Below are 22,829 nucleotides of genomic sequence, written 5' to 3'. Positions count from 1 at the left end.
TTTTACCACACACACACAAAAACTCAACAAACCAGCAATGACTAAACAAAACAAAAAAAAACTATACAATTCTTTCTAGCAAGGAAATAAGCCACCTCAAAGAAATCAGAGCCAAGAAAATAACTTTTTTTTTTTTTTTTTTTTTTACAAAACACTGTCAGAGATAAAAATCTTTAGAAAAGAAAATTAGTTCAGAACAAGCTTCCTTCATCCTATCAGCGTCCCTTATCATAAAATAAACAGAGAGAAACAGGAAATGGGAGACTAAAATAAATCTTCTGTTTCAAGGAAAAAAAAAAAATCATTCCTAAAAGTTTACACGCGGATCTTTCTGGATCTTTCAAAATGTCTCTGAAATGTTGCAGTTCAAAGCTTTTCAAATACTATAGCCTCCACCCACTCCCCGGATATGCACTTACTTCCTCTCTTATAAACATAACTTCCTTTGTTGTTTGAACAGAGTCAGTGACTCTGGGGTCTCCTTGTGGTTGGTGCCCACCGACGAGCCCTGTTCCTCGAATCAGCTGGGAAACCCTACAGGATGGGCAGTGACTTGCCATAGACAAAAAGGAGGCAGGTCAGTGGGGGGACAGTGTGACAGAAGATGCTGTGAGTCGGGGAAGGCATCTATTAGGAGATCTCACAAATGTGAATGGCTGCTATCAGGGTGGTAAGCGGCTAATCAGTGTTTTCACAGATGAGACAAAAAAAAAAAAAAGCCAACTTTAAACAACTTTAAATACAGCTTGAGTGATGTTTAAGTTACCATTAGGCCTGTCTGCAAATGAGTGAAAATCCAAAACAATAGTGATTTAAATAGCACAGAAGTTTCTTTCCCTCCTTGTAAATGAATCCAGAAGGAGGGAGCTGGGCTGCTGTGATGGTTCTGTGAGGTTGTCAGGGACCCAGGCTCCTTCTGTCTTATCACTCTGCCACCCTCAGCTCACGGGCCAATGTGATGATTTGACTATTTAAGCTTCAGCCTTAATCAAGTCTAGATTCTGGCCCAGGAGATAGAGGAAGGCATGAAAGGGTCCCTTCCTTCTAATAAGGTAAGTTGCATGTAACCCTCCCACGTATATTCCACTGGTCAGAACATGTTCTCATGACCACACCTCGCTACAGGAGAGGATGGGAAATGGATCTTTATTCTGGGGAGCTGCTGCACAGCTAAGAAAGGGAAGGCTGATACTGGGGTCAATGGTTAGCAATCGTTGCCCCCAGGAAGTTACGTCAGAAGGTAGAACTCGGGACTTCTTTTTCACAAGTACCACAGACCTTCCACAAGACTCTTCTAGGCCAATCGTCTCATTTAATCAATACAACTTCCCTGGGTTTGTGTTATTTCTACTTTACAAAGGTAGAAGGATTCCAAGAGTTTGTGTCACTTATCCAAAGCAGCTCCATAAGCTATGCCGTTGGCCTTCCAATTCTTCAGAATCAGCCCTGAGTGGTCACAAAGCCCCTTCCTCTGTAGCACCGAGAGGGGCAGGTGGATGGGCCTGGGGATGGCTGTGTGGGTCTCTCAGGGTCTCTCAGCTCCAGGCATGGTCACCTCTACACATTTATGTCTTCCTAACTCCAAACCCTGCCATGCAGGACTCCAGGAGCCCATCACATGGCAAACTGTACACATCACCCCAGCCCTGCTCTTACCCTGGAGGCGGGAAACCCTAGGCTGGGCCGCCGGCTTGCTTACTTTTCAAGTTGATGTTAGCATTCTGGGGCAGATTCACTCATCCCCGATTTGCAGCTGTACCCACTTTTGTTGAGGACATGCGTGTGCTGGAAGGGTGGGAGGGCGCTTACTGCAGACCCCAGAGAGCCAAAGGGAAAAAAGAGCATCAATCCCGAGCTGGGCTCCCCCGGGGCTGAGACATCTGTTGTTAGGAAGGAACACCTAAAACTAAAAAGAAACCGCCTTTGGCTGGCTCTGTCTTCTCTTGATGGTTATTTGGGTTCCTTTCATACTTTCAATGAACTCTCTTGAGGGATTAGGAAATTTAATGTTTAAATCAGTGAGGATGAGGAATGAGCCAAGAAGAGTAACTTTTAAGAAAGAGACTAGTTCTGTTCTGCCTACGAACTGCCCGTTCCACCCCCTGGCCGGTGTGTGCAGCCTGACTGTTCTAAAGCACACGGTGTCTGCATTGCTTGGGGAGGACCACAGAGGCTTCTCGACTCCACACAAGGTCATTGCACATGAGCTTGGGGCTGACTCCCTAAAAGCACGTCTCCCGTGAAGAGGACAGAGTCTGGGTCACCCATTCCTTCGGCGGACCTCCAACTCCACAGATCACACCCCTCCACTACCGTCCTTCTGACCACTACAGAGAATCCTTCTGAAAAGCTCTTAATTTCTGTTTTAAAATACCTTTCAATAAAAGACATAAAAGTAAGTGCTTGTTTGTTATAAATTCAGAAAAGAAACTAAAAAGAAGGGAAGAAAAACTGCCTCTTATTCTATCACCCAGAGATAACCGTGACTAACCTTTTGTATATTTTTCTAAGCACATATACGTGTATGTTCGTATGCACATGCATGTGTGTGTAAAAAGCTTTTGAAAAGCAAATATGGCCTCAGACTATTTTATAACCAGCTTTTTACCACTTAGCAATAGGCCACAGACATCTTTCTATGTCAATAAATATATATCTACAATATTTTTCTTAGTGACTGAAGATATTACATTGTACCATCATTTTTTTTAAATCCCCTATTGTTGGACAGTAAGATTAGTTCATTGCGCTATTTTTGGAAAAAATTATTACTATTATTATTATTATTACTAAAGATCTTAGGGCACATGCTTGATTATATCCTTAGAATAAACTCCTAGAAGTAGAATGCTAGGCAAATGCTTTGCAAACTGTTAGGATTTTTTTATATGCATGGTCAAATTTGTCTGTAGAAAAGTTGTAATAATTTACACTCATCTCCCATGTACGAGGAGATTCCCGATGTTCTAGTTTACACTAGACACTATGTTTTTCTTTAAAGTCCTGGAAAGTCAATGACATTCTGTAATCTTTTGGGAAAGAACCACAGTTGCATATCCATCCTATACACAAAGCTCTCCTTCCACGACAGCTCCATCTGAGAAGTCAGGCCCCCAAAGGAGCCAAATTAGACCCAAATTCAAATATATCTGGGTCTCAGAACATCCTCTTGTTTCCATCAGCCTCTGAACACACATCTGGCCAAACAACTCTCTGTGATTTGCGACCTGGACTGGATTCAACGCTGACCTAGATAGAGAGCACTTTGGATCTCATTACCCGCCCTCCAAGCCATCTGGTGCTGGCTAAACAGGTTATCCACACAGTAGGAACCTCCATCCCTCAACTAGCTTTCTTCTTGCCAGGTTTCTTCCAAAAAAAATATTTTCTACCTAGCTCTTTACACACAAAAAAAGAGGATATGGATTATCTTTTGCATATCTTAACCTGATAGACAAGAAGCTTATTTTTGGGCTTCCCTGGTGGCGCAGTGGTTGAGAATCCGCCTGCCAATGCAGAGGACACGGGTTCGAGCCCTGGTCTGGGAAGATCCCACATGCCGCAGAGCGGCTGGGCCCGTGAGCCACAATTACTGAGCCTGCGCATCTGGAACCTGTGCTCCACAACAAGAGAGGCCGCAATAGTGAGAGGCCCGCGCACCGCGATGAGGAGTGGCCCCCGCTTGCCACAACTAGAGAAAGCCCTCGCACAGAAACGAAGACCCAACACAGCCATAAATAAATAAAAATTAAAAAAAAACAAAAAGAAAAACATGCCTTTAAAAAAAAAAAAAAAAAAAGAAGCTTATTTTTTAGAACTTAGCAATTCTACAGATTCAATCACAGCTCCCTGGATGTCCCAGGAGACAGTGAAAAGGGAGAGAAGGGGAGAAGGAATGAATTCCCATGGTCACAGGACTGGGGCCTGAGGCGTTGCCTCTGCATGTTATCTCACTTATGTTAATATTTAAAATATTTGTGGTTGGGGGGGAAATGCCAATTATCTTCAAAACAGAGAATCTGTTCTTGGCTACAAGTGTTTTTTCAAATTCCTAGAATTAAAGCAGATTGTGCTTCCAGGCTCATGAGCTATTTTTATCTGCAAAAATATGGAGCGCACATACCTGTTCCCACGTTCATCTACGCGCACGGACGCTGGGGTTCGTTACCGTCCCTTAGCTCTGTTGAAGGCAGAGCTAAGGGACAGTAAGCTTGGTGCTTTACCACCTTTGCAGAAGTGTATTGCTGTGGGGTGAAGGACTGTCTTCCTTTATAATTACTCATTTTCTCAAATGACATTTTGGGATTTTTAAAAGCAGTCATGGAAAACAACACAGTTACAGAGAAAACAGACTTATGGTTACCAAAGGGGAAAGGGGCAGGGCGATAAATGAGGAGTATGGGATTAACAGATAACACTACTATATATAAAACAGATAAACAACAAGAACCTACTGTAGAGCACAGGGAATTATATTCAATATCTTGTCATAACCTATAATGGAAAAGAATCTGAAAAAATATATATATATAACATATATAACATATATATATATATATATCTGAATCACTGCTGTACACCTGAAAGTAACACAATATTGTAAATCAACTATATTTCAACTTTAAAACATTAAAATCAGTCATATAAAGCAAAATAGACCTATTTTTTTGAACCTCTATTGTTCATTGTGTTGTGTTGTTATGGTCTCTCTTCTTTTGACCCTGGCATTTCTTTACTCATGCACAACATCCTTATCGAGGGCCACCTGTGGGCAGAGCCCTCCACTGGGTACCGTGGAAGGCCTCAAGACAGAATCCCTCGTCCAGCTCTGTCCCCAGCCAGCTGTCATGAAGGGGTCCCTGCACTTCACACAGCCACAGTTTATGCACCTTTAAAACAAGGCACCTGGCCTTACTGCCCACAGGCACTGACTCCCCTGCACTTGTGGGCTCCTCACGGTCCCGGCGCGGGGCGGGGGGGGTGTCCTGAGCAGGCTCTGGCTGGCATCCCAGGCCACAGGTCAGAGAGACACATGGCTTGCTCTGGAAGTGAAGCAAGTCAAAGCTGCGCGGAACCCCGCCCCGAGGCATGCCCACAATCAAGGGTAAGCCCTACGGATGCTGAGGTCCTAACAAAGGTGTCTGATCCAAACTAATGCCATTGTAGTCATGTATCTGAGGCTCTATTAAAATGTTTTGTGATGAAAATTTTCAAAAATACGCAATATAGACAGAAGAATAAAATGAAAACTCAGGCACTCATCACTCAGCTCCAACAATTTTAACTCTGCCCCTGACCCTCCGAATCCCAGACATCCTGTCATTTTACCCGTAAGTGCTTCAGTGCGTGTCTGTAGTTAGAAAGGATGTTTTAGAAATATAACCGCCATGCCGTTATCCACAAAATTAACAGTTATTCCTTAATATCAGGTTAGTTCTCTTAAAGATGTCTCTTTAGGGCTTTTTTTCAAATCAGGATCCAAACAAGGCTCACACTTTTGTTTTGATGGTCCCTTCTGTTCTGTAACAGTCTCCACTCCTTTGTAAATTTTCATTTCCTTGCAGTTGGTTTGTTGAAGACACCAGGTCATTTATTTCGTAGGATGTCCCACGTTCTGGACTGGGCTGCTTGCTTCCTTGTAGTGTTGCTTAATTTGTTCTTCAGTCCCCTTTACTCCCTGGAAACTGGTAAGACATCTAGAGGCTTGATTAATTTCAGGATTTTTTCTTTTTTTTAAGGCAAGAATGTGTCCGAGTTGATGCTGTGTATTTGACATTGCATCCCCTTAGGGAGCACATCTGGTCTGGTCATCCCACTTGTAGTGATAGATCAGAGGGCTCCGGTAGCTAAGTAAGGGGGTGACCCTGACGGGAAGCAGAAGAGATGGGATTTGGACCTTCTCAGTCTGATTCCAGAATCCACAATTTTAGCCACTCCCCCATCTTTCAGGAAAAATAAGTGCTCCACTTTCATACCTTTTTCTCTGTTTCTGGACTCCTGTACCCACCACCCATCTTTCCCCTGTACCAAGGACAAACACCACTAGTTGTAGGTCAGATCCTGTAGTTTAAATTGGGGAAGAACACAAGGTCAGTGCTTTCAAGCACCAGGAGGTCCAGGTGTGGCTTGGGTGCTCCTTCTGTCCGCTGGGTCGTGGTCAGAGGTGTAAGAGGTGGGGAGGGTCTGGGAAGGGGGTGGCATCTGACAAGAGTTTTCCTTGGCCGCCGCATTTCTCTCCAGCCCTAAACCCTTCAGGCTCTGGCTGCAAGAGCCTGGGACCCCATAGTGCCAAATGTCAAAGGGATTGAGAATGACTATGAAAGTGTGATCACATTTCCAGTCTTTATCAAGAATTTCCCATTTCCTTATTTTGACTTCTTTTCATGCCCTCTTCTGCCATGATTTTTCTCTCGGTTCCTCTCGGTTTTCACTGGCCTCATCTGTCTTGTCCCTCCCTCATGGGACAGGGGCCTTTTAGAACAATCCCACACTGAAATTACACGCCAAAGGCAGTCAAGGTAGCAAGAGAAAGGTGGGCATCATAGGTGCTGACCTCTGAAGTCTCTGCAAGTCCTAAATCTGAGGGTCTACCTCTACCTTGCATGTAGGGAGAGACTCCCACGAGAGACTCCTAGCCAGGTCCTGGGCACAGGGACTCCAGGGAGCTGAGGGGTGGAGAAAGCAGAGAAACAGGAGAAGACTGGAGAGAGAAAGACCATCTGATGGGAAATAGAGAAATCCCTCCCAGTGGGCTCTGGTGCTGTGTTTCTCTTTAATTCACCAAGGTTGTGTTCTTTCTGTCCACGCATGAGCTGGGCTACAGGCCTCAGGCCTCCTAGAGGCCGCGGATGTATTTGTTCTTGCCTTTTGTGGTGGTGATTACCTTTGTGCACTGCTCTCCTTCATTTACAAGGAATATTTGTAGAGATTCTTACCATTTACAAGGTCGTGAACCCTCACAATGACTCTTAGAGCGAAGGATCATCATCACACTCACGGTCACTTGAATACAAGACTCAGAGCCTGTAAGTGCTTGAGGCTCCCCCCTGATGAAGCGGCTGGGCCAGGACTTGAACCCATGTCCCTGGAAAGCTGAGCATCTTCCCCTATGACCACCCCCTACCCCCAACCCGCCCACACAAGGTTTGCTTCAGAGAAACAGGAAGGGCTTGGGTGTCACTTTCTTCAGGACCCAGTGACTCTTCTTCCCAAGAACTCGGTTGAGAGCGCCGGTTCCACGTGCTTTGTTTGTGGTCAGTGTCCCATGGGAAAGGGTCAGCTGGCTGTTCAGAGTGGGACAGAATTTTTGGTGAGGCCTCCCTTTCCTGCTCTAAGTAATGAAAGCATTGGTACTCCCAGGGGGGTGTCTCCTTGGGACACATTCCTTGTTGTTATTGCTATTGATGTGGTTTGTGGTTTTGCCTTTTTAAATTAAAAATCATCGTTTCTCCAATCAGGAGTCATATGTGCTCATTTTGAGACTCTTAGAAAAATGGAGAAAAGCATAAAGAAAAGCAATCTTGTCCGGTATCCTGCCACCTCAAGCCACGGCGAGGACTTGGTGGGTTTCCTTCTTGCCTCCTGTGCCCCTGCAGATGCCCGCCCCACGCTTCCCTGTGCCTGGAGCCTCACGACAGGCCCCGCGTCCTCTCGTATGGCAGGGTTCGGCTACGAGGCAGGCCTGGCAGGGGCAAGGACAGTGTGGCTGGGAATTTATTCCCCTCGCTCCCTCTCTGCAAGGTCACCTCTGCCGAAGGTCACTGCTCCTTTCAAGACCCAGGAGCCAAACAAGGCACTCGCCCCCCACAGGCTCTGGTAACTGTTCCTAATCTCCTTCCTTTGGGCCCCGGGTGGTAGGGCTCTGGGTGGTAAAGCCCCAGCTACTGCAGCACTTGTTGTTCCCTGCACCACCACCCCCACCGCCCACACTTTCATAAATAATCCCTCCCCAGGTTATCCTGTTTTCAACGTGCCATCTGTTTTCTGTTGGGAACTGGACTGCCTCGCCTTCTGACTCCTTGGTATGTCAAGACCTTTCCCTTGAAGCTCCCACGGCCATGCTATTTTCTGAGGTTTCCAAAGCAATGTATGAAGTAGAGCCTGGAATAAACTTGGGGGTCCCGGGGCAAGAAGGCATCTAATTTCCTGACTCCCAGTAGCACCCCCCTCACCTGACCCGGCTCAGAACTGCCCCAGGCCCGTGTCCACGCGTTGTGATATGCCGCACACCTCCACACACTCCCAAGCACCTCCAACTCCTACCGCCCCTACATCTCCATTAAAGTCACTCCTTTTGTCACCAGAATTACCTCCACGAGGTCCTGCTTGGAAAGGAAGTTGTAGCAGAGGAGGAAGGAATCCTGACTTTTTCACCCCAGAGGCCTCTGCACATGATGCTGCCTCAGACCCCCGCTCACCGCCTGGCTGAGTCTACCTGCCCCTCTTATCTCGGCTTTGAAGCCCTCTCTGAGCTCTGCGCCCTCGCGGCTCTTCCGTGTTGTAACTCTCCTCATGAGGTCCATGAGGGCAGGCACCGTGTCCTACTCACCCTTCTACCTGGCACCCGCCCATAGCACCTGGCATATAATAAGCACTCCATCAGTAAGTTGAATATTGTACATTTGGGACATCCTCCAGTATCAAGTTTTCCCATTAGCCCCATGTTGAAGGCCTATTTCCATGTGGAAGAACCCTTGAATTGAAGGAGCCAGCCATTGCTTCCTGGAATACTGTGTATACATTAGAAGCCATTTACCTGTCCCCACAGGCACGGAGGTGACGGGACCCTACAAAGGTGTGTTTGTGGGAGGTGGGCGTGGGGAATAGAACAAAAGGTCCACCTTTGTCAGAAACTTTTGTGGGGCTGTTGACACGGGAGGAGGTGGAGTGTGAAAGCAGAGCCGGGGAGTCGGGAGAAAATTCTAGTCCATCATTCTCCCAAGAGCCAGGTATATAAAAAAACACCAGTGCTACGGACGGTCCTAGGAAGATAGACTTCAGATGCAATTTCAGTCTTCTGGAGTCACTTCTGAATTTATCTACCATATTTAACTTTACCTCCTAGTGTGGGGTCAGGGGAGCTTTGAGTATTAGTGAAATATTTCAAACCTCCCTGTAAGAGGAAAATATGAATACCTCTATTTGCACAAAGAAACAGTGGAAAGATATACAAGGAACTACTGAAGTGATGACTTCCGGGGGTGGAGTGGAGGATCCAAGCAGACTGGGTAGCAGAGAGAGGGAAACTTCTCAATTACAACTTTTGATATTGACTTTGAAATCACAGGAATTTATAACCTATTTAAAAAAGAAAATTACATTTGAAAAACCTTCCCTGAGAAGAGCAATAACTTTCCATCTTTTTTTTCACTTCAACCCACTTAGGTGAGGCAAGAGACCTCATTGTCCATCTATTCTATCCTTTTATGCTTTCCAGTGGAAGAAACAATGGGACTTGTTTATAATAACAAAGTGTCAACGTATAAGCAGTTTGCTTTTGGGGAGAGGGGGTAGTATTATGTAAACATTTGCTTTTGCAACTGGGGTATGATGATTCCTATTTGAACCACAAAGTATCTTCCAATTTAGTTACTAAAAAATTACGGGCCCCAAATACTGAGGTGGCAAATATCTTAGAGAAGATCAGAAAACCTAAAACCAACCACGTGGATTACACAGTAGCAGCAACTGCTAAGAGAGAAAACAAAACTTGTTTCCTCCTAAGTGTGGGCATTTGGCTGTTTACAGTTTTGCACGCACAGCAGGAGCTTTGCAAGTGGCCACACGTTGCATAGATGATAGAATTTTGGATAAATGCTGGTTAAAAGTATTCTGGTCACACGTTAATTTTGGTTCATGAATTCCAAATTCAGTCACCCTTAATGATTCACTTAATAAGTTAATAGTAGAAAGCGATTAGTTCTCCCTAAATGACAGCTGGAGGATTGCGTGGCATTCACCCAGAAGAGCAGAAAGGACTCATATGTTTGGAAAGCAATTTGCATCCATCAGGAGAATTCTTGCATCTCCAGTGGCCTTTGAGACCACTTCGAAAATGGCTCTATTAGAATTACTTTACTGGTAAAAATTTATAAAGCTACCCTGCTCTGAGGTGGCCAGAGTCCTAGAGAATTTGGACTCTGTGATGAAAAAGACCACCCATCTAAATCATGCTTTTTCCCAGTGGGAAGCAGCCTTTCAAACAATGAAGGTCCTTCTTAAGTATCAGCTTTGGCCTCTGGGATAACTTTTCTACAAAGAGCTTGCTGGGTGAGTTGCAAACACTTGGGGAAATGTTTTCACAAGGAAGTTCTAAGAACTGTTGAGGATTGAGTAGCTCTACCCTTCCGTACATTTTTAACCACAGTTAAGCTTCCCTGGCAAGGAGTGATGGAGCTTTCGAGGCAGTGAGTTTAGACGCTCTGACCCCCTCGACCCTCTTGTCTTAGATCTTCCCAGCATCTACCCTGTTCTATCCTGTCTCTGACATCGAATTCTACACCGACCTTTGGACTTAGGGGCCCTCTTGGGCTTCCCTAACTTTGATCATCTCATGCTATCACTTGTGACTTGCACCCACTCTTCTTCTTACACCTGATCCAGCTCCAGCTCCAGGGGACCAAAGAGGAGGTAAGATGCAGTAAAATGAAATCCCCAAGGCTCTTGAATCCAAACATCTCTACTCCTTAGCCTGCTATGGTTAACCATCATGGACGTTTAGGAGAACGTTAAGCCACGTGGCATGGATCTGTACTTCCCAGGAACTGAGAATATGGGTACATACAGGGTTGACAGTCAGCTGGTTAAATACTGAATTACTTCCCTGTCACTTGGTACAGCTATTGACCCACTACCTTGACCACCTAGGCTCCTTCCCTGGAACTCCCTAGACCTTCCCCTAAACCTGCAGCTTTAGGGACAATGCCTGGCCAATCAGGGGCAGGAGTGGGGGTAGGGCCTTGGTTGGGTACCCTTGGCCAAAATCCATTCTGATTGGCCGATACCTGAGCCAGACTAGTTGTTATCTATCTCAAATATCAACCTTTACAAGTGAGCCATGGTCTTAGAGATTTCCAGATAAATAAATGAAAAAGAAAAAAGTCAGACAAGTGATGGCTGTGCCGATACTCCCAGCTGGCAGCCTCTTCTCTTCAAAGGCTGCCCCAGAGGTATAAGCAGATGATTTACTAAAGCAGATGATTTACTAAATACTGCCTTTTGCCAAATCCCCAGAGGCCCTTGAATGTTGGGTGCTAATAAAGCTCAAGTTATTATTAGGCATGTGGTCTATATAGGTCACTGCCAAGTGCTGGCAAAGAAAAGCAAAGCAAACAAGCTAACCCTGGCTAGAATGTGGATGAGGAATTGCAACCCCTTCTCTAAACAGGAAACATGCCTGAAATCTTTTTTGTCTCCAGAAGGACTTGGCTTCCTCACCTGTAAAATGAGGGTCCTATTAATGACCCCCTTCACCAGTGTCTCAGGATTTTGGACAAGAAATAAGCCTCTTTAGAAACAAGTGGGGGAACACACCAGGGAAGAGTACTGGGAGATTCAGCCTCATCCTGTAGAGGCTTGGATCCTTTAGATTTTCTGTCCCTGCCACACTGCAGTGCTTGGCTTCCATTTTACCTGGCAGCCCCTGAGAGGGACCGTGGCCATGAGTGGGGCAGGAAACAGCTCCAGGAATTCAAGGTCTTGACTAAAGGAAACAGCAGATCTGTGCTTCCAGTTCTGCTTGGACACAGGCTTTTTTCAGATGCTCACAGGAAGATGACTCGTGTCAAGCTTTCAACCATTTGGACAAAGGTCAGGATTGTTCTTCAGCAAGACCTCTTCCTGAGCAATAAGGAACACACGCATTTCCCAGGCATCCTGTTGGGCGGTGATGTTCCCTCTTTACCAAAGCTCTCCAAGCTGGAAGGGCATCCGCACAGGTAGGAGGGACTGAGGCCACGTGTCTGGGGGAGGGTGGTGGGGTTGGAGGTGTCTGGGGGTATTGCTGGAACGCAGGTGCAGTAGGACCCTCCCGGGGAAGAAGGAAGAGCTAGGACAGGCAAGAGAGCGGTGGATCTGCCCGTGGTGATGTACCTCCTGACGGGAGGTTTCCAGGCTGAGTCACCCCGTCTGAACCTGGCAAAGAATGGGAAACCATTGGGAGAAAGAACAGGAAGAACCCAATTCAGGCCAAGCCAGAGGGAAGGGGCAGGGTCATGGGATTTCTGGGACAGTGGAGCCCAAACTGAGCCCTAAGCATGCTTTTTTTTTTTTTTAAGAGAAATTAAAACTCAGCGAAAGTACACTTCCTCCTGTTTTACAGAACATGTGAGGTGAACCCACATCTTCAGTTTTATTTACGTACTAAATAAGCACATGTAGCACTTATTTGGTGCCAAGCACTCTTCCAGAGTTTGACAAGTTTTAACTCATTTAGTCCCCAGGACAATCAGAGGTCCTATGATTATTCCCATTTTACGGCGAGGAAACTTGAGGCATGGCAGAAAGGGTTAAGTGGCTTACCCAAGGTGAGGAGGAGCCGGGACTGGGCCCCAGGCAGCCTGGTTTCCATGTCTGTGCTTTCAACTCTTGAATTGATTTTTTAATAGACTTTCCTTTTTTAGGACAGTTTTAGATTTATAGAAAAATTAAGAAGATAGCACAGAGGGTTCCAATACATCCTGTATCCAGTTTCCCCTGTTATAAACATCTTACATTAAGGTGGTATATTTGTTACACTTAATGAACTAGCATTGATCATTATTATTAACGGAAGTCCACAGTTGATTTGGATTTCCTTAATTTTTACCTAATGTCTTGTTCTGTTCCAAGATTCCATCCCAGTTACTGCATTCCTCATGTCTCCTTAGGTTCCTCTTGGCTGTGGCAGTCAGTTTCTCTGACTTTCCTTGTTTTCCATGACGTTGATGGTTTTGAGCAGGGCTGGTCAGGTGTTTTGGGATGTGTCTGATGATTTTTCTCCTAATTAGACTGGGGCCCAACCCTTGTCTTTTTTTTTTTTTAAACATCTTTATTGGAGTATAATTGCACTACAATGTTGTGTTAGTTTCTGCTGTATAACAAAGTGAATCAGCTATACATATACATATATCCCCATATCCCCTCCCTCTTGAGCCTCCCTCCCACCCTCCCCATCCCACCCCTCTAGGTGGTCACAAAGCACCCAGCTGATCTCCCCCAACCCTTGCCTTTTGATCGTTACAGTGAGCTCTTGCAAGGCAGGTGCCAACCTAACAGGGACATCTGCCATTATTTGACAGAATTCCACACTAGGTATTTTTTTTCTTATGTATTCGGTTCTTTTCAGAAGGAAAAGGAGACTTCTCTTTTGTCGTTGTGCTAAATCATCTGGTTCCGAGTAAAGAAAGTCATCTTACCCTAGACTCTCCCGCTGGGGTAAAGCCCTTGGTTTACGCTAGTTTCCATCTTCCAGGGTCGCAGGGTGCATTTCGTTCCTCCAGCTGGGCCCTGTTCATCCCTGTTAAGACTCAGACCCCGGCACAGAGAAGTGCAAAGGGAAAGTCGGGGACTTGGTCCTGTAGGGCTCTGTGGGGTTCTGTTTGCTTCCTTCAGCCAACATTTCCTCAAGCCTTGTCACTCCCACTGAAGCCAGAGCATGCGCGGCCAGCTGCCAGGTGGTGGCTTTGTCTCTGCAGCTCTCCATCCCTGCTGTCTCCGGGGAGGCATCTCCTCAGCTAGCCCTCTGGGCGCGCATCTGCAGAAGCTACCCCACTCCCCACCGTCCTCAGGTGCTGTCCTGGCAGGCGGACCCTCCTTCCTAGATGATAGACCACACCGTCAGATGGGTCCTGACAGTCCAGACTGGGAACACATGCATTTGATTTTCCCAGGGAGAACTCCGATCATAAAGACGTTTACGCATGAGGGAAGTGCTTGATATACAGCCTTGAGGCGATAAAAATACATGCCACCTTCTCAGAAAACTAAAAATAGAATTACCATATGGTCCGGCAATCCCACTCCTGAGCATATACCCAGACAAAACTATAATTCGAAAAGATACATGCAGCACTATGTTCACAGCAGCACTATTCACAATAGCCAAGACATGGAAACCACCTAAATGTCCACCAACAGATGAATCAATAAAGATGTGGTACACGTAGACAATGGAATATTACTCAGCCATAAAAAAGAACGAAATAATGACATTTGCAGCATCATGGATGCAAGTAGAGATTATCATACTAAGTGAAGTAAGTCAGAAAGATAAAGACAAATACCATATGATATCACTTAAATGTGGAATCTAAAATATGACACAAATGAACATATCTATGAAACAGAAACAGAATCACGGACATGGAGAATAGACTGGTGGTTGACAAGGGGGTGGAGGGTGGGAGAGGGATTGGAATTTTGGGATTAGCAGATGCAAACTGGTATATAAAGAATGGATAAACAACAAGGTCCTACCGTATAGCACAGGGAACTGTATTCAATATCCTGTGATAAACCATAATGGGAAAGAATAGGAAAAAGAATATGTATATATATATATATATATATATGTGCATAACTGAGTCACTTTGTTGTACAGCAGTAATTAACCCAACATTGTAAATCACCTAGACTTTAATAAAAAAAATTTTTTTTTAAATACACACCACCTTTTAAAACCATGGCAACACAAGAGGCAGGACAGTTGCAAATGAAAGGGCATTTAAAATATGGCAATGGGCTGCAGGTGTGGAAAGAAAGTTGATCAGGAAAACAGCTAGAGGGAATGGAGTCCTGCCTTCATTCTCATCTACACTGTGTCCCAGCTCAGAGCCTCACCAAGTTCCAAGGCCAACCCCCAGTAACTGTTGGCTATATGAACAAGGGGTGCAGAGTAGGCATCTCCTGGCTGCCTCCAACAAGTCACAGCCCCGGCTTCCCATCTCTTTCCCTCCTTGCCTTCAGTCTGAACAGAGCTAACAGCTTCGTGGCTCATTTTACCTTCCCAACCCTCCTCCTGCTAGGTTGAATCATTAGCCTCGGTTCCTCACCTTCTGCAGCACTCACACCCTCTGCTGTGTAACTCTGCAGATCCTCCCACAACCTTGGGAGGGAAACACTTCCCTGCCCCATGATTTTGGACTCGGCTGGAGGATATTAGCAGATGTGACGCATACAGTGGTTCGAAATGTGCTTGTGTGGTTGGGCGTGTCCTCTTATGCCTCTCCCCGTCACCAGGAGAAGAACATGCCCCAGCTAGCTTGCTGGTCCCGGGAGGATGAGAGGCATGTGGGACAGACCTGGACCCAAACAGCAGCGTTCAACCGAACCCAGCTGATCCCAGCCAAGATCAGCCAAACCGCAGCTCAAATGTATGAGTGAGAAACAAACGCTCCGTGGAATGCCATCGAGCTTTCAAATCCTTTGGTACCAGCAATAGTACCTGCGGAGTAATACGCAGGACGAAGGTTTCTGGGAAGAGGAGACTTCATGTCCCAGGAGACCATTCCTTTCTTACATGAGTCTTCCTGATGATGTCACCGTCACCGGGACTCACCTCTCCCAGAAAGCATTGGTCTGTTAGTAATGTCAGTAATTAGCATTCACCTGGGGTTTTACGGGCAGGAGGCAGCAGCAACATACAACTATCTTATGAGGTGGAGAGGCCGGGATTATCACATTCATTTTGCAAAGAGAAAATTAAATACTCAGACGAGTTGGGTGACTCACCAAGACTGGACCAGGAGGCAGCTGTCTGAAGGAAGAACGCGATAAGGAGTTCCTCATACCCGGGGGAAGTCACGTGTGTGCTCGCGCAGGCGCCTTTTATTTTTGTAACATTTCCTGTTATTAAAGGGATACAGGCCAATTGTAGAAAAATAGGAAAACGCGGGAAGCATTAGTAAGTTTCCATCCTACCTAGTAGTATTTTATTTCTCTGTGTTATTTTTGTTATTATTATTTTTGGCCGTGCCACGCGGCTTGCGGGATCTTAGTTCCCTGACCAGTTGCTCCCTGAAGTGGAAGTTCGGGAGTCCTAACCACTGGTCCACCAGGGAAGTCCCTCTCTGCGTTATTTTTAATGCATGTATATTTATTATATATTTTTATAAGTTAGAAACATACTGTATATATAAGAACATTTCCTATGGCATTTAAAATTCCTTAAAGACAGTTTTTAATGCATACTATGTTCTATGACTTATTCTAATTTGTTTAAACATTCTCTATTACTGTAAATGTAGCCTGTTTGTAATTTTTTTGCCATGAAAAACAATGTTTTGGTGAAATCTTTGTTGGTACAGGAGGTAATTTATGTATTTAGTGCATGGCTGGTATAAATGGTAGCTGGTATAAATCTTTGTCTAAATCCCTGATAATTTCCTTATAATAAACTTCCAGATGAACTTCTGGGTTAATGAGTTTTAACGTTGAAATAGTTTTTGTCAAACTGCTTTCCAGAAAGGATGTCCCACTTCTATTGCTAATTATGATGTTGCTGTTGCCCGTCTCACAGCCTCCTCGCTAGCACTGAGTATTTTCTTTAAAACAAAGTATTGCTAATTTGATGGGTGAAAAATGGTAGTTTATTGTCGCATTTTTCATTCCTAGTGAGACTAAAAATTACCGCATAATTATTAACCATCAGTAACAGGATGACTGGGTAGAGGAGGCACTTCGATCAGGGCCTGGCATAATAGTTTTGAATGAATGAATTACCAAAGGAGGACCACGCCGTGCATGTGAGTAGAACTGCTAAGACTATGTGCTAAGGACTGAGGTTCTTGATTGTGCGGACAGGGATTTATTCCCAGTCCTTTCTTGATCAAAAGGACAAAATGCTGGGATAGAAGTGAGGTTTTCGAGTGTCTACTGGGGTGACAGGGCTGAGAACGAGTTGCTGGGCTTTGGAACTGGCGGACCGGCCAATGAGAACGCTCATCAGGAAAAGGAGCTGGTAATGCAGCCCCTGAGAATTTGCAGCCCCTGGTCAGTAATTTGGGGGCTGGAGCTGCCAGTGGTGCCCTCACTCCTCCAGTCAACCCCTGACGCCCCAAGCACACACGTGTGGTCATGGGGTGTACTTGGACTCTGCAGACAATTCTGTTCTCAGGGGGAAGTTAGGACTGCGAACTGGAGCTTTCCCATCTGACTGCGTCATGATCTGACTCAGCCACTAGGCTGGCTGAACTGGATTAACCCCTGCTGTTTCTGTTCCTCCAAGCCTGGCCGACCTCCTCCCTCCTGCCCTAGGTGAGGAGCCCCACCCCAGCCCAGAGCACTCTTGTAGTAATTATTACCCTGCCCTGTAATTTTTCATTCGCAAGCCATATGCCTCTCCTTGAAACAAACTACCTGAGGGTGGACGTAGGGTTTCATTATCTTGTATCTTCAGCAGCTAAGAGTGTGAGAATGAATGAGTGAATGAATGAATGAATGCTCCAGGAGTATCCAGAGTGCACCAAGAATAAACTAGGGCCTTGGAAACTGGTTGGGAGAAATAGCCAGAGATCACTCTTTATTAATATGTTTCACGATGGAGTTTTGCTCGACTGAGAAGTTATAACTTGGATATTAGTCTCTGTGGTTGGTTGAGTTTGCGGCAGAGACTACATCCCACATCCCCGTGCCTTGAAGTTTTCTGGTTTTGCTCTGATTTGAGCCATGTCTCAGCAAAAGTGGGAATTTTTTTTTTTTTTTAACTATCTGCCCAGCTTTATTCTAAAGGAGCGGTTCTCAAACTTATTATTGAGTACTAGAATCATCTGGAGTGCTTGTTAAAATACAGAAAGCTGAGTTTCCGATTTAGCATTTCCAACAAGTTCCCACTTGATGCTGATGCAGGGGCCACACTCTAAGAACCACTGGTCGAAATGTTTTAATCTGGCCCCTGGATAAGGTGCCCGATTGACTTTCTCCCAAGTCGGCCTCTGCGCCAGGCCTCAGCTCTGTTCATCCCCACGACAGTTTGGAATGTCTTTTCTTGGCAGTCTGCATAGGCAGACGGGACCATCCTAACCTAAGGCCACCAGGGTCTAAAAAGTGCTGCTACAGGGTCTGAAACCTCATCAGGACACCTACTAGCTTTCTGGAGAAGCACATGAAGCTTCAGGAAATGGAATTTTACACCCTGGGAAAACCCCAAGCTCCAGGAACCAACCTTCGGACAGCAGGCAGCAGCCAGGGGCCTTACCCGCCCTCTTCCAGAGGCAAATCTCCTCAAGAGGGGAACACCTGGCCGTCACCTGTGAGGGTCTCCGTGCACTTTCCACTCCGCCCCGTCTGTGCCTGAGCCCACATCCTCTTTCTTTGTTGATCTTTACAGGAGAAGGTGAGAACCTGGGCTAAGATTTGCTTTCCAGCGGCTTCCCCATCACCATTCAAATAAAATCCAAGCTCCTGACCATGGGCTGAGCCTGCCTGGTGCTCGGACAGCATCTCCCTTCTCCCCAATGTGTTGGGTCCACTCTGACCTGCTGTCCTCCCTGGCTGGCCCTCAGACAGCAAGCCTGTTCCCATCTTGGAGCTCAGCAGTTGCCCTGCCTGCAGAGCTGGGGCCCCACAAGGACAGGAGGCTGGCTGGTCAGGCATCCCCTCTCCAGAAAGAACTTCCTGTTCACCCTCCATAAAGCAGCCCTGCCTCCCACCTGGTCCTTCTGCCCCTATCTTCAGAGCACTTGTCGCCATCTGATGCCACCTCCAGAATGGAAGCCCCACGGAGGCCTGAACCTTGTCTGCCTTTCCTAGCTGCGTCCCCAGCACCTGGAGTGTGCCCGGCACTCCGTCCTTGTTCAATAAGGATTTAAGGAATGAATTTGTGGCCTCCACCAGGTAGACTATGGAAGGCAGGAATTGGCATCCTTCAACGGCATATCCCAGACCTGAGCTCTAAAATCTAGAATCTGGCTCCAGGTTCACTGCTTAACAGCTGGTTCAAATGGGAAGAACTGGGGCCACAAATGAGGTTTCTGTCACCACCCCTGTCGCTTTGGACAGGCCCTGCCAAAGGGTTTGGATGACATTTGTGGTGCCCTCCCTCAGGACGGTGTCGAGGCTCAAATGAGGTGACTGCTGGGAAAGGGCTGGCTGTGCCAGGGGAAAAGTGCCTGCAAATTTGAGGTTTGGGGCTGGTGATACTTCTCTATGGCTTTAAAATCCGCCTGTGAGATTCCTGTGCCCGCCTGCCTGCACCTGTCCCTTGCTGAACTGCTGCAACTGAACAAAGAAGGGGAATTTACATAATCAACACCAACTTGAAAGTAAATAAATGCGGTTTGCACATAAAACGTAATGTCGAAAAAGTTTGCAGTTCTCCCCAAGGAATGGCCTAATAGGAGGTGGTGACAGTAGATGATGGTTGATGGAAAATGGGCAGAAGAGAGCCATTTTTTTTAGGAAGTTCTTCTTTTGAACCAGTTTCTTTACCAAGTTTTCAGTCATCTTGGGACTCATGATTACCTTTCACTCAAATTGCAATTCAAATAAAGATATAACACATGAAAAATTCCTTAGGGGCAAAATAAAGACAAAACATGACAGTACTTTGAAATAGATAAAAATGATAACGGTTGCACTGAGGAGTTATAGAAGATGCTCCCTCCCCATCCCTCTTGAGTGGCTTGGTGGCCTGCGATTCAAATTTGTTTTGTATGATATTCTCTGGCTAGAAATTTGTGTGGAGAAAATTGTCTTTGCTTAAAATGGTAATGTCAAAATGTCACTTTTTGTATCAATTGTACTTAGTGCATTTTTGGTTGAAAAAGTATTATACTAATAAATACATGGAGTCATCAAAAAAGTAAAGAATAGAACAAATAACATCTGCACGTGGCATTTAACTTTAGATGAGCTTTTCATTCTTGTAGTTAAGAAAAATTAAAGCATTATTTAATTACTTCATAAGCTTAAGGCAAGCCCATCGCAGATTAAAAATCTAAGGAATTACATGTGAATAAGAAGTTCTGGAATCGGAGGCGCTGCTAAGGGATCCTCACCTTGGTCATTTCTCTGCCTCCGTTTTACTGCCCGCGAACACCTCTTCAGGTGGGCCTTTCTGCTGGGCATTAGGGAATTGAAGTGCGAGTTAAAGATCAGTTTGGGGTCCACGTTTCCAGCCCAAGGAACAGTTGAGGGAGGATCTTAGAAAGCGATTTTAAGTTGACTTCAGATAAATGGCTCAGCTGGAGAGATCTGAACCTCCCAAAGGCCTGAAATGGAGGCCTCCAGTCATATCTGGCTTTCCATTTCCCACCTGGATAAGGAATTAAAGGAGTAAGTTCCTTCTGGTGAAGCCCTTGCAGGTAGGGTTGCCAGGTAACAATGGAGAAGAAAAATACAGGATGCCCAGTTTCATCTGAATTTCACATAAGTAACAAGGAATGTTTTAATATAACTGTATAAGTGTATCCCAGGAGATATTTGGGACATACTTACACTTTACAAAGTATTCATCATTTATTTATGTGCCCTATATTTTACCTGGCAGTGTCTGTTTTGATCATCGAGTCTTTGGTCCTAGGAATGGAGGGACAGGATTGCTTTACACTTTTCCTAACCTGTTTTACCCTACAAACGAGAAAAGTTTTGCTATTAGTCTCCAGTCACTCCCAGGCCTTGTCCCTCCCTCCTGGTCCTGGCCGGTAGGTCATGGGCAATAGATGGACATAACCTTAAGTAACCCTGCCTGAGCTGCAGCTGAAATGCCGCCCACGCAGCCACACTGCTTGGAAGCAGCAGGGCACTTAGCAAAGCAAGGATGCCAGAAAAATGCTCAAGTCCTAAAACAAACCAGGGCAGGAATATTTTATGGCTGTTGGAAGCATTTGATTCTAAGACATAGGGCCTCGGAGACCCAGAACATTTCCCTAAATGCAGAGCAGAATTCCTGTGTCAGCTTATTTATTTCAGTATTGCTAAATGCCACTTTTATTTTATTTTATTGTTATTATTTTATTTATTTATTTTCGGCTGCGTTGGGTCTTTGCTGCTGCACGCAGGCCCTCTCCAGCTGTGGCAAGCGGGGGCCACTCTTCGTTGCTATGCGAGGGCCTCTCATCACAGCGGCTTCTCTTGTTGCGGAGCACGGGCTCTAGGCACGCGGGCTTCAGTAGTTGTGGCGTGGGCTCAGTAGTTGTGGCTCGTGGGCTCCAGACGCGCAGGCTCAGCAGCCATGGTGCCATGGGCTTAGTTGCTCCGTGGCATGTGGGATCTTCCCGGACCAGGGCTCGAACCCGTGTCCCCTGCATTGGCAGGCAGATTCCTATCCACTGCACCACCAGGGAAGCCCACTAAATGCCACTTTTATTACTAATAATACCTCACACTCATGTTGTGCTTTTCATCCAGGTATCGCCGGGTGCTGTAGTCACATGAAGCAGCGTAGCCCTGTAGCCCCTGGATTATGCCATTACACAGAGGGCTTCTTTGAGGTGGGACAGACCCAGACAGAAGTTAGGACTAGTTGGGTCCAAACCTGAGCGGGTGACGGACATTAGGTTCATATTCCCCCACCCCACCCTATTACACTCTTAGCCTCTCAGGTACGAGATCAGTGCTACCTCCTCCTCCTCCTCCTTTTTTTTTTTAAAGCCCCAGCATTTAGCACAATGACGAATATAGCAGGTGCTCAATAATGTTTGTTGAATGACTGAATGAGTGACAAACAAGTCAATGAACCTGGAAGTAAACCTTGAGTTCCTTTCCTTGTTTTATTTTCCTGTACGTGGGGTGTGTGGCAGTGACTGTCGGTCCTATGTCAACATCTCAGATTGTTTAGCATTTCTGAGCATGAGGTGTCTCCTGAGGCTTCCACTCCCAGCAGCACCTGTGTCAGAGGATGGACCACGGGCACCTGGAACTGCCTTGGCTGCATTCCCTGTATGTCCTGCCCCTGCAGCCCTTAACCGATGAGAGGGCTATAAACTCTCCAACTCCCTCATCCCCGATGGGGACACTTAGGTGTCACCTACCCCGTGCCCCTGAGGGACTGTGCCAGCATTACCCTCCCAGGGACGTGGCTTGACATCACGTCCTCCTTCCCTTCCCAGTCCTGTTTTCCCACCCTATGGAACACTTCCTAATGAGTCACTTTCACTAGAATCTTCCCTCAGGGTCTGCTTCTGGGGAGCCCAGCTTGACACTGGAGCATTTTGACTCATCTTCTCAGTGATGCTGACTCTTTTTCTTAAACCAGGAAGGACCTCCTAGGAGAAAACAACAATAGCAACAACCACCAATCTCACTATTGGCTGAGGAGCAGGAGAAGATGAGGAAGAGTTAGGACTTTATATCCACAGGGACTGGAATACAGAATTTCAGCTTAGAATTTTCCTGAGCAAAGACAGCACAACTATGGGTCCCTGCGAAGTAAGCTTCAAATTATGCACACAAGCATGCAGTTCTTCTTCCAGGCTCCCCACCTGGGGACTATCTTCAGACAAGCCCCTGCAGGAGCCAGAAGTCAAGACCAGTGCTTGCTAAGTGATCAAGGCAGCATCCAGCAATGGGAGATCAGGCAGGACCTAGATCAGTGTTTCTTCGCTTCCTTCCATTTAAATCAAGGGAGCCCATTAGCAAAATGGTAGGGGCAGGGAGGCTGAGTCAGTGTGATGGGTCAGTGGCCATGTTTCCTCAAAACGACTTTTAAAGAGTCATTTCTGCATTCCCTGGGGCTTTCTGGTCTCAAGATTTCTCATTTGCAGAGATCAAGCTCAGATGTTTGGAGGGACTGTTCCTCTTTCCATCCAAGGGTTTCAGGCAGACGCAGACCAGATGGGATGGCATTTAATAACCTTCCTGACTGTACTATAGGGACGATGGCAGGGTTAGGTGTCCCTCAGCTCCCTGAGATT

At 46.1% G+C, this 22,829-nt stretch overlaps 1 non-coding gene across 3 annotated transcripts in view; it reads right to left on the bottom strand.

The window, feature by feature from the left end:
* LOC103020474 (uncharacterized) overlaps positions 1–22,829 on the bottom strand; it is a 48,441-nt gene that overhangs the window by 6,895 nt on the left and 18,717 nt on the right. Inside the window, exons 7-10 of one of the 3 annotated variants that reach the window (XR_009009392.1) lie at positions 20,458–20,544; positions 15,709–15,822; positions 14,455–14,484; positions 13,200–13,795 (exon numbers count right to left, since the gene is read on the bottom strand). This is a non-coding gene — a transcript (uncharacterized LOC103020474). Of the gene's footprint in view, positions 1–13,199; positions 13,796–14,454; positions 14,485–15,708; positions 15,823–20,457; positions 20,545–22,829 lie in introns of those variants that run through there. The other 2 variants (XR_009009393.1, XR_009009394.1) reach the window with 2 other exon arrangements.

Source organism: Balaenoptera acutorostrata, chromosome 10 (assembly GCF_949987535.1).
Source record: "Balaenoptera acutorostrata chromosome 10, mBalAcu1.1, whole genome shotgun sequence".
Taxonomy (NCBI): domain Eukaryota; kingdom Metazoa; phylum Chordata; class Mammalia; order Artiodactyla; family Balaenopteridae; genus Balaenoptera; species Balaenoptera acutorostrata.
The sequence above is the reverse complement of the archived record's forward strand: the minus strand, read 5'-3'. Positions and strand labels throughout refer to the sequence as shown.